The 17,203-nt window shown below is 37.2% G+C and overlaps 1 long non-coding RNA gene across 1 annotated transcript; it reads left to right on the top strand.

The window, feature by feature from the left end:
* Positions 1-753: 753 nt before the first annotated feature.
* Positions 754-9,605, top strand: LOC148107557 (uncharacterized). The gene is made up of 3 exons (XR_015722106.1): positions 754-1,226; positions 2,374-4,340; positions 6,519-9,605. It is a non-coding gene; the product is annotated as an uncharacterized LOC148107557 (long non-coding RNA).
* The last annotated feature ends 7,598 nt before the right edge of the window (positions 9,606-17,203 follow it).

Below are 17,203 nucleotides of genomic sequence, written 5' to 3'. Positions count from 1 at the left end.
CTAAACTTGCCTCGTCATGGCCATCCCGCTGCTTCTAAGGGCAAACAGGTGGCCGCAAAAGGCTGTTTTAAACCTTGGCTTCTCTTCTTTATTCAGATCCCGCTCCCCCCTGCTAATCTGTTCAAATGCTAGCTCTGAGAAATCATTTGCTTAGGTGAGAGTCTGCCTAGTACCCAGAAGCTATTTTCAAGACAAATTATTTTCTTTTCCAAGTCATCGTTTCCAAGACTTCCGCATGCTAGTGAGATTTACTATGTGTCCAGCCCTTTGCTGGAGATTTTCACATGGAGTGTCTATATGAAACGTCAAAGTACATTAGAAAACATGCATTATTGTTGTTACACCAGAATTAAGGTCCAGGCATTCAATGGTGCTGTCCCAAGATACAGAATTAAAGAACGACCTGAGATGTGAATCCAGCAATGTGCAGTCTTACAATCAGAAGCAGTTTTTTACAGATTACCCGCCTAATTCCTTCATTTGACAGATCGGGAAATAGAAACCTAGAGCACTCAGGTGATCTGGCCACTGTCCGAGAGCTGGAAAGAGGCCAAACCTGGCAGAGTCTAAGACTCCTCATATCTATCATATTGCTCTATTTTTTTTTTTTTTTTAACAGTGAAACGTTGCTGTCCGTAAGCCCGCCCTGCCTGTGCTGGAAGGTGTTCCCGGCCGACAGGCACGAGCTGGACAGCCAGCGTCCTTCTGGGTCCTACCATGACATTGCAACCGCGTCAGCTTCCGCCCAAACGCTGATGTCAACCAGCCGTGTCCCGAAGCGATCAGGCACACGTCGCCTTTGCCAGGAGGCAGCGTCTCCCCAAAACCTGTTTAGCAGAGGCGAAGAGCTTTTGACAAAATGTTCCGCGGTTCAGAATTATTCACTGTATCTGATTAGGCGTCGGTGCCCCTGTAAGTGTTTTCTGCCTTAAGAAACCAGCCTCTCCCATCTCCTTGCTCACTTCGCTTTTATGGTCCGTGAAAAAATCGATCTGGCTCAGTACTGGCAACTGTGTCATATTTTACTGCTAAGAATATGTTTTTATTGTTCCTGCGCATCTTTGATTTACTGTCATGGAGGTGATAAGCCGATGTAGGTTACGCGTCACCCACATGCTGAAAATGAAATGGAAAAATATTCCTGCCGGGAAAATAAAAGATCTCTTCAAGGCAACATGGGACATTGCTTTTGTGTGTCCCTAGTGGAGGGCCTTGTAAAGACCCAGGTAAGGCGGCCTGGGCTAGGCACCTGGGATGTGTATCTAAGTGGGGGAGAAAGGGCGGGGGGAGGATATGTCTAACCCCTGAACGACAATGACGGGTAATCCCGTGAGCCAGTCAACAAAGCACTTGAGGGAGATTGTACTTGCTGGACTGATATGTAATTTGTGGGAAGCCACTAATTGCAAGTTACATAACGCGGCCTTAAATCTTTCCAGAAGAGTACCCTGCTTATTCAAAATGAGGCATTTGAAAGATGCCAAGCTTCCAAAAGCTCTTGCCTGGGGTGACTGGCATTCTTCTGGGAAGGAGTCGGTTTAACTGCTTATATCGACAATTAGACTTAAGTGTCCCATGCGGGTAGTGGAGACGTTGGCCTATATAAAATGTAAAATAATAAAAATAAGAAAGTTGCTTGTGCGCCTGAAGACAATCTGATTTCAGGCCACAAATCTACATTTACGGATTATACTCACAGAGGGGAGGCTCTGCTAGATGTCTTACAGAAAAATAAACGTCAGTTCTAAAGTAGTTACTAGTAAGAATACCTCCTACTTCTTAGAAGCCAATTAACGCACGTTTTTTGAATGATATAGTTACTATTTATTGAGAACATACCGCAGACCCAGCGCATAGTAATGTACTCCTTATCAGGCCCATGAGGCCTTCCATATTCAGGCCAAGGCTGACCCGCATGTGTTTCCTTAGAGTCTTCCTGGGCTTGTTTCAGTTTTTCAGAACTTTATTCAGGCTTCCTGCTCTCCCCTCTCCCTTCTCCCCAGAGCCTTCTCTGTCTAACTAATTACTCAGCATTTTTCAGCACTCAGCCAAAATGTCCAGGAACAGGTGAATCAGGGATTTCCTATCTTAGCCATTGGACATTTCCCCTGACCTAGTATATTGTGACAATTTCTTTCCATGACCCAGACTGTGTGGATGTCATGCTATGGATTCTTAAAACATTCTGGCTGTTTCTTCCACGACTCTTAGCACAATTTTCATTGCTTATGCAAGCCCTGAGGTCAGAGACCCAGAAGGAGTGGAAGGCCATTCTCGTCTTGCTCACAGTTGCCTCCTCTTCTCTTGGTTCAATTCCTATAGATGTTTATTTTATTTGTAATTTTTTAAAGATTTTATTTATTCATTTTACAGGGGGAGAGAGAGAGAGAGAAGTGAGGCAGACAGAGGGAGAAGGAGAAGCAGAGTCCCCGCTGAGCAAAGAGCTGGACGTGGGGCTCGATCCCAGGACCCCGGGATCATGACCTGAGCCGGAGAAAGACGCTTAACCGACTGAGCCACTCAGGCAGCACCTCCTATAGGTGTTTAAAAATATTTGTAGAATGAATATATCTTTTGTGATTTCTCACATCAGTCCTTTAAGCTAGGAATTGTTATCCTCAATACCCACATGAGAACACTGAGGCTTAGGGAAGAGACTTCTATAAGATCCTGAATGTAACAAAGGATAGAGCTGGCTTTCAAATGCTTGTCTTCCTTACTCCAAAATCCATGCCCGCAAGTCCTATGCAACATTATCTCGTGCTTTAAAAGGAATTCACACTACATTAATTTAGGATATAAATGTGAAAATAGTACAAGCAAATGCAAAAAAAAAAAATTTAGCAGAATTTACATATGTAACTTATGGCTGGTAGGTGGCCGCAGTTTGGGTGTGCTTCGCTTCCATTTTCTGCTTTGGAACATTCTGAGTTCAAGTGAAGAACCAGCATTTTCTGAAGACGCTTGCCTAAGTGGAAGCTGGGGGACTAGGATGAAGTGAGGCCAAGCTGTGTTTTCCTATCTGACCCCAGAGGTTGAAATCTACAGGCGGAAATCCCACCAATCAAGTCAGGACTGAAACAAAGCGCAAAGGGAGAGGGGTGTGTCACTCTGATGGGGACAGAGTAGCGCCATAATCCACCTCTTCTCTGTTTGATTTGGGCTTTAGCAATTTCAACTACAGGTAATAAAATTAACCCATTTGGAACCACTTTGAAAGATGACATTCTTTGACAGATGTATCTCGGGCGATTTCATCAGCATCGGACATCTGGTTAACTTTTATAAATATGAAGAATGGTTGAGAACAGCTGAAAGCCTGTGGAAGAATGTGGTAATGGCAGACATTGCCCCTGCCTATGTAGAATGCTTGCGAGCAGAACACATGGGGGATGGGCAGCCAGAGCTGCCCTCAAAGGCTACATAGACTTCGTGGGAGAGGCTCGTAGCTTCAACTGGGTGATGGCCCCTCTGAGAGTCAAAAGTGACAGAAGTCACTGAATCGTCATTGTCCGACATTCCACTATGTTGTCGTTCTCACTAGAAAGAATAAATAAACTCCTATTTGAGGCTTTATGATGAACAAGTTTGCTAAGCAGAGAAGTGTGCAACTGGTCAGGAAGCCAACTCTTCGGATTTCTAGATCAGAGATTGAGCCAAAAGAAGTACAAAGTCCCTTAAGTGTTTCACTGCCAGCTTCGAGGCATTCAATTCTGAACCTCCAAATACAGAGTAACCCCCAAGATGTCTAAGGTACGGCCCAGTGGTAGCTTAAGCAACCAGTTGAGCAAGGAGTGGACTCCAAGGGGGTTTGTCAGACCCAAGATGAGAAGGATAGATGAGGAAATGGGCAAAGCTGGATGGTTTGGATAAATTTATGGAAGGAGCGTAAACTATGATCAGAGACTAATTTTATTCCCTTATTAAGCAAACACACATGGCACGTTTTTATAAGCCAGTTTTAGGTACTAAATCCCAGGAATAAGAAAAAAGAATTACACAAAGGAATTAATGCATTACTTCTTTCCACGGCAATCTCTTTAGAGACAGAGAAGGATCTCGTTATGTAGAGAGACATTTACATTAGCATAGAGGTATTCACACAATGCTGTGGGTGCACAGCACAGAGAGTGCTATGAACCCACAAACTGGAGAATTTCTAAAAGGAATTATGCAAGCAAAGTGACCTTGGAGGAACATTATTCTGAATGTTACTTATGTAATACATTGGAATAGGCCAATGCTGAAGGGAGGAAAATATCCAGAACGCTATTGTGGCAATCCAGGTTCCAGTGGGGCAACATTTGAAGAAATAATGTTTGGCATTAGAAACTGACTCTGTGAGTATTCAAGGAGAAATTTGCTTTTCTATCCATTCCCTTTCAGGACTCACCCTCACAAGTGGTCTGCAATCACCTAGACCATAGCCCTACTTCTAGCCTTTTATTGAAGTAGTTACTTTATATAATATGTTTATATAATATAATATGTTTAATTTTATATTATTTATAAAATATTATAAATATGTATATACTATATTATTTATATTAGATATTATATTAAATATTATACAATATTTAATTTTATATTATTTATATCATTAAAAATATTTATATAATATTAGCGTATTACATAAATTAGCTACTTCAATATGTGTGTGTGTGTTTTCCCATATGTAGGCATATGTGTGTGTGTGTGTATATATATATGTGTGTGTGTGTATATATTTATACATATATATGTATATATATATATATATATATATATATATATATTTTATTGATCATGCTCATTCAACAACTATTAATAAATCATTTATTGTGTGCCAGAAACTGAACTAAGAACTTCTAGGACAAAAGATAATATTAAGGTCCTGCACAATAGATACCAATAGTTGAATGACTTTTTTGCCTACCTGAAAGTTTAGCCGAAATTGACCAAAACTGGATAGTATCTAATCTCTTCTGCTATGGCTCTGTGTTGGGAGGTAATGTGAGGAGGCGAAGAGAGCATGGCCTAGCTAGACAATGGGTCTCAAAGTTGAGCATGTATCAGAATCACCTCGAAGATTAAAAGAAGGATGGCTGGACCCTACCGCAGAATTTGTAATTCAGTAAGTCTGGGCAGAGCCCGAGAACTTCAATTCTAACACAGTTTTCCAGGGGTTGTGATGCTGCTGGTCCAGAAACTGTAGAAGAACCTCTGGAGTCAGACTGGTTTCCTATTTCTTCCTCCGACTATACTTCAAAGAAACTGTCCTTCCCTGTAACACTAGTAACACCAAAGGTTGAGTTTTAGATGGTCTAGCTTTCTGCCTAATATGTGAGCTTTACTCTTCATAAGACTGAGTGAGAGTTCTTTGACTTTCTTTCTTGCTGAGGGGTAAATGTTTAGTAGAAAGCCACCATTGAGCATTTGCCAGATGACAGCTCAGCATTGTTATGACCTAGACATATGCATCCTGGGGAAGGAAACCATCTTTGTCCAAGACTGGTGCCCCACAAACTGAAAAGAAACTTTCAGTGTTTAGAATGCAAAAAACTTAAGACAATAGAAAATGTACTCGTTACGGATGAAAATAAAATTTCTATTTCCAGTTCACCTACATGCTCACTAAAAAGAAAGACCTGTCTTCAACCTTAGAATAATCACTAAAGACACACATAAATTTCTCAGTCCCCTTAATCAGGTGACCAGTTAGCCAGGGCCAAAGGAAAACTTCCCATAGCCAGGCAGTAAGCTCACATAATTAGAGAGAGTATAAAAGAGACTCGCCAGATTAGTTTCCATACATCTGCATATTGAGATCATAACCCCAAAGTGTAAATTAAAAAGGAAGAAATGAATTAGGACAATTTCCTGCATGATTAATTGGCTTAGGAAAATATCAAGTTAGGCTTATTTTAAGTGTGCATGGCTATTCTCCCTCAACACAGGTCTGCCTACATCTAGCAAACCTCATCCTGCTCACAGATGGGGGAAATCAATCACTATTTCAACATATGCCTGAGGACCCCTTTGCTGAATGCACACAGACCCGAAGGACTATGTATGAGGAACAGGCATGTCACATTTGGCCCAGCTCTGAGAAAGTGGGAAAGGAACTGGGAGGACTTTTGCATGAGCAAGGGCTCCACTTGAGAAGAATGAGAATACACAGATCCATACCCGAATTATCTATTTCCAGTGCAGTGTTTGGCACGTGAGAAGCTGTCCATAAGTACTTCTGAATGTGGGATTTAGGAGAGAAATAAAGAGCCAAGATTTGTTGGGTTTTACTGCTGAACCTGAAATTCATTTTGGCCTCAAAACATTCCCCAGTAAAAAGGCAATGGTCTTGAGTATTCATGTATATTTTTTATAGTTTTCTAGGATAAGTCCTTAGCAAGTGTAAAGTTGTAGAAGGATGAACACTGTGGTGTCCTGTGGAGGAAATGTCTTCAATAAGAGGTCATTTTTCAAGATGCTTAGTGACTCTAAACATCATTAGGCTTAACTATAAAACCTTGCTCTTCCAGATGGTGAATGGATGTGAACATTTTTACAAGCACTTCTTTTCCAAATATTGAAGAAGTTTAATTTTTTTCTTGTTATAAAATGTTGATGTTCCAGCCATTGAAAATAGTGCAATATGAAAATTTGCTGATCTGCTTTTTGTCAAGAGAAGAAAACAACTTGTTTGGCACAAGTCATTGATTTTCCAGCAATATGAGCAATAAAGGGACTAAATTCTTAGAAAAGTTCCAAATCCAGCCCCACCTGCCTGGTGCATCCAGAAAATCTTGCATACTCAGCTCAGGGTCTGGAAACATTTATAATTTGCAGTTCATAATGAACTGATGGAAAGGTGAAAAGAAGATGTTGATAATTTCCACATTTTATAAGCTATAGTATAGTTACCAACTCAAATAACTATGAACAAATGTTTAAACCCTTGGCCTCAATCTACCCAATTAAAAGTTTTAAACTCTTGGCCTCAATTTACCCAGTTATAAAGTAGGTGAACCAAACTACCTGCTTCTTTAAATATTTCAACAGGTAATAGTAAGGATGATAACAGTAACCCTTCTTTGAGTGTTAGGATTTTCTACATGTCAGGAATTATGCTAAGACCCTTACTTGAATTAGCTCATTTTGTTCTTACTACAATCCAAAAATATGTTCTATAATCTGTACTTTACAGACGAAGAAAATCTAGTCTTCTAGAGGATAAACAACTTTCCCAAGTCAATAAAAACAGACCTAAGGTCAAAATTAAAGTCTAACTATAAGCCCAGTGTTCGTAAACATTTTCTTAAATGGTAGACTCTCAAATTAAAAAAATATATATATTCTCCTTTTTACAGGGTTAGTTATAGTTTCATATGCTAAGCAATAAAGTAGATTGATAGATAAAGAGAAAGCAAAAGAGAGTGATAGGGGATATATACATATTCTTTATTTTCAATCCCAAAAGTCCAGTTCATTCCCTGACCCAGAATGGATTCTTTCTGTAACTCTTGATAGATGGATCAATTTAATAGATGGAGGGAAAAGAAAAAAAGTTGGTCTCTTTTAGACATAAAGTGACTTACTTTTACAATTAATATGTCCAGTAACATAGTAAAAATTCATACATGTTTCACAGTTAAAACTTTACTTCAGCCAGCCAGGAGTAAATCTAGGTTTTGGGGCCCCAAACTATATACAGCTTGGAGTAGGGCCTATTTACAAAAAAGGATACACAATTTCAAATATGAAATTAAGTACAAAAGTGAGTAATTACTGTGAGATCAACATGATTGCAAACTATTATGCTCCAGGTCCCCAAGGAAATATCAAATAAACAGCTAAAAATTCACTAAATTAGCCTTATAAAACTCTGGAAACCATTAGAAATCTACAACAACCAATGAGACACCAAACAAGAAAAACTATATTCAAAATAGTAAGAAATCTTGTGGTATTTTTACTCATCCTTGCCCCCCTCTTGCTTGGCATGGCATGGCTGGGAGGAAGTGGCCCAATCTCACTTTTTTCCTTTGGGTTGAGAAGACAAAGCAGAATTTGTCTGCAGCATTGTGGTCTGTCTGTGGGATGCCTGATGGACTGGTTTCTGTCTCACCTGACTCAGAGCTCAGAAGATAGGTTGGATCTCAGGCTGGAAGCTGCAGAAGGTAGTGGTGGGAAGTGTGGCATGTAAAAACTGCAAGAAGACTGTACACTCAAGGCTATTACTGGAAGAAAACAAAATAGAACACCCAAGACCCCAAAAAGAAGCAGGGGTAAGACTCTTGGGAAACTTAAAAGTACATGTGCATATGGGAAAATTGGTTATTAAAAAAAGCAGACAAACAGCCTCAGGGAAGATGCATCCCCAGAAAAGTCCTAAAAAGACCTTAAGTCTTCATGTCAGCAAATATTGGGAGAAGTACTGTTTTTCCAATGCCCAATTTTCACAATCACAAGGCATACAAAGAAACAGGGCAACATGGGCCATTCAAAAGAGCAAAACAAATCTCCAGAAACAGAACATATGAAATACCAGCTTTGGACTTTAAAGACAGACTATGAATCGAATGTCTTAAATATGCTCAAAGAGTTAGAGAAACACGTAGTTTCAATCAGGCAGAAGAAATAGTCAGCAAACATGAAGACATGTAACTTGAAAATTTTGAATCTGAAGAGTAAGAAGAAAAAAATAATGAAAAAGTGAACAGAGACTGAGGAATTTATGGTGAACAGAAACTAAGGAATTTATTACTACCAAATGGACCAAAAAAATGCATTAGGGGAGCCTCAGAAAGGGAATAGAGAAGAACAGAGAGTTTATTTGAAGAAATAATGGCTAAAATCTCCCAAATTTGAAGGAATACATGGATATGCAAATAGAAGAAGCTCAAACCAATTTCAAGCAGGAAAAACACAAAGACTTTCAAAGAGACACATTACAATCAAACTGTGGAAGGACAAAGAGAGAATCTTGAAAGCAACAAGAAAAAAAAATGCATCATGTACAAGTATCCTAAATAAGGCTATTGGTGAATTTCTCAGCAGAAAACTTGCAGGCCAGAAGGCAATGGAATGATAGAATTACCATGCTGAAAGGAAAAAAAAAAAAAAGAAAAAAGAAATTGTCAACCAAGAATCCTATATCTGGCAAAACTGTCCTTCAAAAATGAGGACAAAATCAAGACATTTTCAAATAAAAACTGAGGTGGTCCATTCCACTAGAACTCCCCACAAGAAATGCTAAAAAGAGTTCCTCAAGTTGAAATAAAAAGATCCTAGACAATAACTCAAAGCCAATTAAAGACATAAAGTACATGAAAGATACTCAGACAAATATAAAAACTCAGATTATTGTCATTTTGGCTGTATCTTCAATTTATTTACTACAGGATTTAAGGACAAAGGTATAAAAATTATTATAAATCTATGTTAATGAATAAAAATTGATAAAGCTGGGGCGCCTGGGTGGCACAGCGGTTAGGCACCTGCCTTCGGCTCAGGGCGTGATCCCGGCGTTCCGGGATCGAGCCCCACATCAGGCTCCTCCGCTATGAGCCTGCTTCTTCCTCTCCCACTCCTCCTGCTTGTGTTCCCTCTCTCGCTGGCTCTCTCTATCTCTGTCAAATAAATAAATAAAATCTTAAAAAAAAATTGATAAAGCTGCAATTTGTGACATCCCTAACATAAACTGGGCAGGGCAGAACTGTAAAGAGTAGAGTTCTGTATATAATTTAAGTTGTTGATTTCAATTCAAGATTGATTGTCACAACTTTAAAACATTATATGTAATCTCCTTTATAAATATAAAGAAAGTATTTATAGAATATAGACAAAGAAATGAGAAAACAATCAAAATGTGTTACTACCAAAAAAATCTACTAAAAACAAAAGGCAAAAAAAAAAGAAGAAATGGAGAGTGGAAAATGTGTAAGACATACAGTCTCAAATAGCAAAATGGTAAAACTAAGTGCTTCTTTGTTAGTAATTACTTTACATGTAAAATAGATTTATTTCTTCAATCAAAAGATATATATTGGTGAATGGATGGTTATTTTAAAATAACAGGACCCAACTATAAGCAGAAACTCATCTAAGGGCACACATAAGTTGATTGTGAAATGATGGAGAAAGATATTCCATGCAAATAGTAACCAAAAAGGAGCAGAGATAGACGTAACATTAACAGACAAAATAGACTAAGTAAAAACTGCTATAAGAGACAGAGATTGACATTACATGATGGTAAATGGGCCAATTCACCACGAAGACATAATAATTATAAACATAAATGAGCTCCATAATATATGAAGGGAGCACTGACAGAATTGAAGGAAGAAATAAAAAGCCATATGATAATAGTAAGGGACTTCAATGTCCCACTTTGGAAGACCTGGATAACACTACTGACCAATTAGACCTAGCAGACATATAAAGAATACTCCACCAACAATACAGAATACACATTTTTCTGAAGTGCACATTCTCTGAAGAACATTCTCAAGGATAGGTCATATGATAACACACACACACACACACACACACACACACACACACACACAAGGTCTTAATAAATTTTACAAGATTGAAATCATGCCAAGCATCTTTTCCAACCACAATGAAATAAAACTAGAAATCAATATCAGATGGAAAAGTCGATTAGTCACAAATATATGGAAATTAAACAATAAAGTCTAAAGCAATGAATACTTTAGAGAAGAAATCAGAGGAAATTAGATAATTTCTTGAGACAAATGAAAATGAAAAGATAACATACTAAAATGTATCAGATGCAGAGAAAGCAGTCTTAAGAGAGAAATTTAAAGCTGAAAACACATTTAAAAAGGAGATTTCAAATCAACAACATAACTTTACACCTTAAAAATCTAGAATAAGAAGATCAAATTAAATACAAAGCTAGCATAAAGAAGAGAAAAATAAAGATTAGAGTAGAAACAAATAAAATAGATTAAAAATAGAGAAAATCAATGAAACCAAGAGTTTCAAATTAAATACAAAGCTAGCATAAAGAAGAGAAAAATAACGATTAGAGTAGAAACAAATAAAATAGATTAAAAAATAGAGAAAATCAATGAAACCAAGAGTTCTTTGAAAAGATTAACAAAGTAAAATTGACATAATTTATCTAGATTGACTAGGAAAAAAAGAAGATTCAAGTAGCTAAAATTAGAAATGAAAGTGGGACATTATTTTTACTACATAAATTTTTAAAAAATGGTAAGAGTACAATAAACAATTATAAACTAACAAATCAGATAACCTAGATGGAAGGAGAAATTCCTATAAATCATAAAGAAATAGAAAACCTGAACAGATCTGAAATTAGTAAAGAGACTAAATCAGTAATCAAAATCCTCCCATCAAAGAAAAGCCCAAGACCAAATTGCTTCATCGATGAAGGTAACACCAAATACTTATAGATGAGATAACACCAATCCTTCTCAGACTTTCCAAAAATTGGAGGAACACTTCCTAACTCATTCTATGAGGACGGCATTACCCTGATACCAACACCAAACAAAGACCTCACAAATAAAAGAAAATACAGACCAAAATCTTTGATGAATATTGATGCAAAAATCCTCAATACCAGAAAATTAGACTCAGCAACACCTTAAAAGGATTACATACAATCACCAAGTAGAATTTATTCCTGTGATACAAAGATTATTCACCTATTAAAAATAATCACTGTTAACAGAATGAAAAAACAAGGGTATGTGATCATATCACTTGAAAAAGTATTTGACAATATTCCATACTCTTCCATGATAAAAAGACTCAACAAATTAAGAATACAAGTAAACTGTCTCAATATAATAAAGGTAATATATGAAAAACCCACAGCTAATAAAACAGGAAAGTAGTAACCCACAGTAGTAAAACAGGAAAGACTGAAAGCTTTTTCTCTAAGATGAGGAACAAGACAAACCTGCCCAGTTTTGCTACTTGTAGTCAACATAGTATTACAAGTTACAGCTAGAGCAATTAGGTAAGAAAATGAAATAAAGTCATCCAAATTAGAAAGGAAGAAGTAATCTCGGCATATGACAAGATCTTATAAGTAGAAAAACCCTAAATATTCTACAAAAATGTGAAATTACAGATACAAAAGCAACATGTAAAAATCAGTTGCATTTCTATGCACCAACAATGAACAATACGAAAAGTAAATTGAGAAAATAACTCAATTTATATAGCATTAAAAAGAATAAAATACTTAGGAAAAAAGTTAACATAAGAGATGAAAAAATTTTGCCCTGACAACTACAAAACATTGCAGAAAATTAACATAGACACAAATAAATGAAAAGACATTTTGATTCGTGGCTTAGAAACTTAATATTGTTAAGATGTAAGACTACCCAAGTAATCTATATGCAGTCAATGAAATATCAAAACCTCAGCAGTATTTTTTTGCAGAAAGAGAAAAGTCATACTAAAGTTCATATGGAATCTCAAGGCACACTGAGTAGCCAAAGCAACCTTGAAAAGGGAGAACAAGGTTGAAGGTCTCACATTTCTTGATTTTAAAGTTTACTACAAAGCTATGGCAATTAAAACGATGTGACACTGGCATAAAAACAGACATATAGGACAATGGAATAGAATAAAGAGTCTAGAAATAAAACCTTGCATATATGGTTCATTGACTTTTGACAAGGGTACCTAGACCACTCAATGTGGAAAGGGCAATCTTCAGCAAATGGTGTTGGGAAAACTAGATATCCACACATACAAATGAATGAACTTAGATCCTTCTCTTACACCTAACTCAAAATGTATCAAAGACCTAAATGTAAGAGCTAAAACTATACAACTCTTAGAAGAAAACATAAGAGGAAAGTTTCATAATATTGGATTTGGCAATGATTTCTTGAATACAATATCAAAAGTGCAGGCAACAAAAGAAAAAAATAGATCAATAAGACTTCATTAAAATTTTAGAAAGTTGTGCGTCCATAGAAACTATCAATAGAGTGGAAAGGCAACTCATGAAATGAGAAAAAAACATTTTCAAATCATATATCTGATAAGGGATTCATATCTGGAATATATAAAGAACCCTATGGCTCAAAAAACAACTAAAAAGCAACCCAATTCTGTCCTAGATTCCAAAGCTTCTGCAGCATCCACTGTGTGATATTTGTGGCTGTAACAAAATCAAAGTGAGTGCCTAATAATTATCCGTTGAGGAATTTGGGGTTTGCTCAGATTATAATACATCATCTAAAGGGATAAACACTACCTCACCTGCCCTGGGAATAGCTCTGGTCCTCCCTCTTTGACATAACTTCCTATCACTTTCTGTTTTTAAGATCTTGGGATGACTTTGACAGAATCTTATTTGGTTTCTTTACCCAGAAAACAAACTTCCCATGTGGAAGGACCCCATTCCTACTAGTACCCTTATTTTCCAACTTTCCTATTAAAATATAAAGCATTCTCCTAGGTTTCAAGGAGAATATCCACAAGGTAAATGTATTGCTTCTTAGGATTTTGCTAAGTAGTCAAATTCATAGGTAGAAAGTATAATGGTAATTTTCAGGAGCTAGGAAGATAGGGAAAGAGGGAGTTAGTGTTTAATGGGTACAGAGTTTTAGTTCTAGAAGATGAAAATGTTCTGGAGTTGTATGGCGTTCATGGTTTCAAAACCCTGTAAAGGTACTTAACACTACAGAACTGTACACTTAAAAAATGGCTAAAATGGTAAAATTTTTTGTTATGTATGTTTACCACAATAAGTTTTTTAAAAGAGTGAATATTTCTTTAGAATAAGAAGTCACACCAAATGATTTCTTGAAGATTCCAGACACTTTTCCTTCCCTGAAATGTCTTTAAATGATTTAATAGAAGTGCTTATGTAGAATGTCTTCCAGACTGGACAAACATGTTTTTCAATTGAGCGCCCTGTCTCTCTCTCTCTCTCTCTCTCTCTCTCCTTTTCCCATGTGCTGCCTCAGGTGACTCAAGACACATGTCATAACAGTTGTCATGGTTTTCCCACTTGTGGGATAGATGGCATGTCTTCCAAAGGCTCTCCCATACTCTCAACTGATGTTGGTGATGGCAGCACCATGTATTCTTGTCCTTTGGGAGTGTGAATGGTTCACACTCTGCAAAGAAATTCTCTCTGCTTTTTAATTTCAAACTGTTTCCACTCTAGAGGTTGATGATCAGCTGGAAAGTGGTTCTTAATGGGAAATTAACATTATTCTCTTCTGTGTACTTGGAAATATGTAAAGTACATTTTGGGGGTTGACATTTTACCGAGGGAGTTCTATGGCAAGTTTGCTAGGGGGATGGTGCTAGGACGTCAAAGTCCTGCAATATTCAAGGCAATGCTATACAACCAAGATTCTCCCCCAGAAATGCTCTCAGTGCTCCATTAAGATCAAGTAGCATTAGTAGTTTAGTATCTTCCTGTGGGGTCATTGGAAGCTATCGTTCTATTTTTTATCTTTGCAGTTTCAGCCAAAACTGAGACAAGTAGGGTCCATTTTATATTCTGTTATAGAGTGAAAAATGTTAGCTCAGGAAGGAAAAATATAGAGTCCAAACTATTCATTTCATCTAAGAGAAAATTAATAACTTGAGTGTCAGAGGGGCTGACATTAATTCTGCCATCACAAATGGTTGGTCCTATTTCAGAGTGTAATATTTCATGTAGCCATCTTCTTCATCAACATCAAAGAACATTTATGAATTTCCTGGGCTGAGAAAAATAAAATTCTGAACACTCCTGGTCCAAAAAACAATGTCATCATCCCAACACTTGTAAATGATCAGCGAAAGCAAAGAATTGGCAGGATTGTCAGGGGATGGTGAGGCCTAAGGGAAAGCTGAGATATATAAATCATTCATCCCAGCCCTATACTTCTTTGCATACACCACTATGGTGGTCCTTACCATGCTCGATCGAGATAGGGAGACAGTATCCCTGTTCTTGCATCTCCCACTTCACCCTGCAAAGACTAAGGGGGGGGGGGTGGTTAAGACACAAGGAGAAGTTTTTCTTAAAATAGATTCTGGCTACTTCAAGTATTAAATATTAGAAAAACAAATACTTGACATAGTATTCACATCTGGAAACTGGCTCCTTACCATAAATACTGCAAAATTTTAAAAACAGAACCATTGAAAACAAAAGAAATTCAAACTGACAACAGATATTTATGATGTTTCCTTGAAAGGCCATCTCCATCACTGCAGAGATAAATCAATATTGCTTGCTCAAGATTTCAAATGTGTGAGGAAAGGGTCAAAGCAAGTGTAGCTTCTCAGTAAAGTGAAAGCAACAAAGACATTTGAAATAGAATAGATTTAGCAGGCTATATAATCAGTCCCATTCAAGCCAGTTACTTCTTAACATCTGCTGATATTTAACCATAATAATCTTCAACAGTTACTTTTTTATATCCATGCCTATAAATTATAAATCTTATAATAAACCAAAAAGGTAGGGAGTATTTTTCCTATCCTAGAGATGAGGACATTGAACCTATTCAAAGGATATTTATTTAGAATATTTGGAAGCTACTACATGCCAGGCACAATGTTAGGTGCAGGAGGTATGGCGAACTCCGGGGGCATACTTAAAAATAGAAGGAGGAAAATAAAATACATGAACACCACTGTATTTGTTAATTACCAATTGTTATGTACTGTGACTTAAAGAAGTATTTGAGAGAAATAATAATAACAGATTACTTGATCAAAACTCATTGCAAACAGCACCTACTCAGCAAAACTGAAGAAATAGTGATTATAAGATCAACAAGCTTGCAAGATAGTAAGGAATCACCAGAACAAATAGGAGGAGGAAAAAATGAAAGAAAGGAAGAAGACAGGACAGGAGGAAAAGGGAAGGAAAGAGAAGGGAAGGGGAGGGATGGAAAGGGAGAGAGGGGAGGGGAGGAGGAGGGAGAATGGGAAGGAGAAAGGAAGAAAGGGAAGGGAAAGGAGAAAGAAGAGAACAAAATTGGAAACCAAGAAAAGTATATGCAAATGGGCACTACTTTTACATGATTTTTATCTCCGTTGTCCCATAAAAATGTCAAAAGCACAGTTAAGAGATCAGCTTTACGTTTGGCAACTTCATGGGGGAAAGACGACAGACATCATAGCCCAGCACTGTCACAGGATGGAAAGTCTGATAGGAACCAATAACGTAGGAACATAAGGGCAATATGGAATGAAAATGAATAGGAGAAGGACTAATGCTTGGGAGGGACTGCAGCTAGGGTTCCAATCACATGGATCTCCCAGTGAATTTCAAACTTTGGATTTGTTTAAAGATGTATTTGAGCTACTACTTCCCTTAGGAGCCTGGAAGAAGCAAATGCAAATCCTCTCTGGAGTAAAGCATTTATTCAAATTATTCCTACAAACAAGTTTTATAGGAGATGACCAGCACAGTGTCAAAGATAACCAGATAACAAAGGGACAAAGGGGACCATGAAAAAGAACCGACTGATAAAAGAAGCTTATGATCAAAATATTTAGTTTTTAACCCTTAAATTAACCCTTAAAATATTCTTATTCTTACAAGTTTAGAGAAACAAAGATAACCTTGAAAACATCAGCAGGGAACAAGAAATGATAAAACATGATGTAACATCTGTAGTGAATGAGTGAAATTAACCTTCTAATACTGAAGTACGAAAACCAAATCCAATCATTTTTTTAAAGATTTTATTTATTTGACAGAGAAAGAGAGAGCGAGCACACAAGCAGGGAGAGTGGCAGACAGAGGGAGATGGAGAAGCAGGCTCCCTGCTGAGCAGAGAGCCCAACGTGGGGCTTGATCCCAGCACTCTGGAATCATATAACCTGAGCCGAAGGCAGATGCCCAACCCACTGAGCCACCCAGGTGCCCCTCCAATCATTTTATTTACCCTATTTTGATGCCACTGAGTTTCTTGAATCTGTGTATCAATGCTTTTGTTTTGTGAAGGAAAACTCTTGTCATTGTCTCCTCATTGTTTCATTGTTTCTTTCTTTTCTTCTCTCGGGGACCTCAGTTTTATTATTATTATTATTATTATTATTATTATTATTATTATTGTTAAGGCTAGATGTGCTCAATGCCTTCACACTCTTCTATATTTTGAATCTTTGTGTCCTTCTTGTGTAATAGTCTAGGTGATTTATTCTCATTTATTTTCTAGTTTACCAGTTCCCTTATGCCTGC

This window comes from Ursus americanus, chromosome 28 (assembly GCF_024610735.1).
Source record: "Ursus americanus isolate L20-20 chromosome 28, mUrsAme1.1.p, whole genome shotgun sequence".
NCBI classification, from domain to species: Eukaryota; Metazoa; Chordata; class Mammalia; order Carnivora; family Ursidae; genus Ursus; species Ursus americanus.
This window is presented reverse-complemented; position numbering and strand designations above follow the sequence as displayed.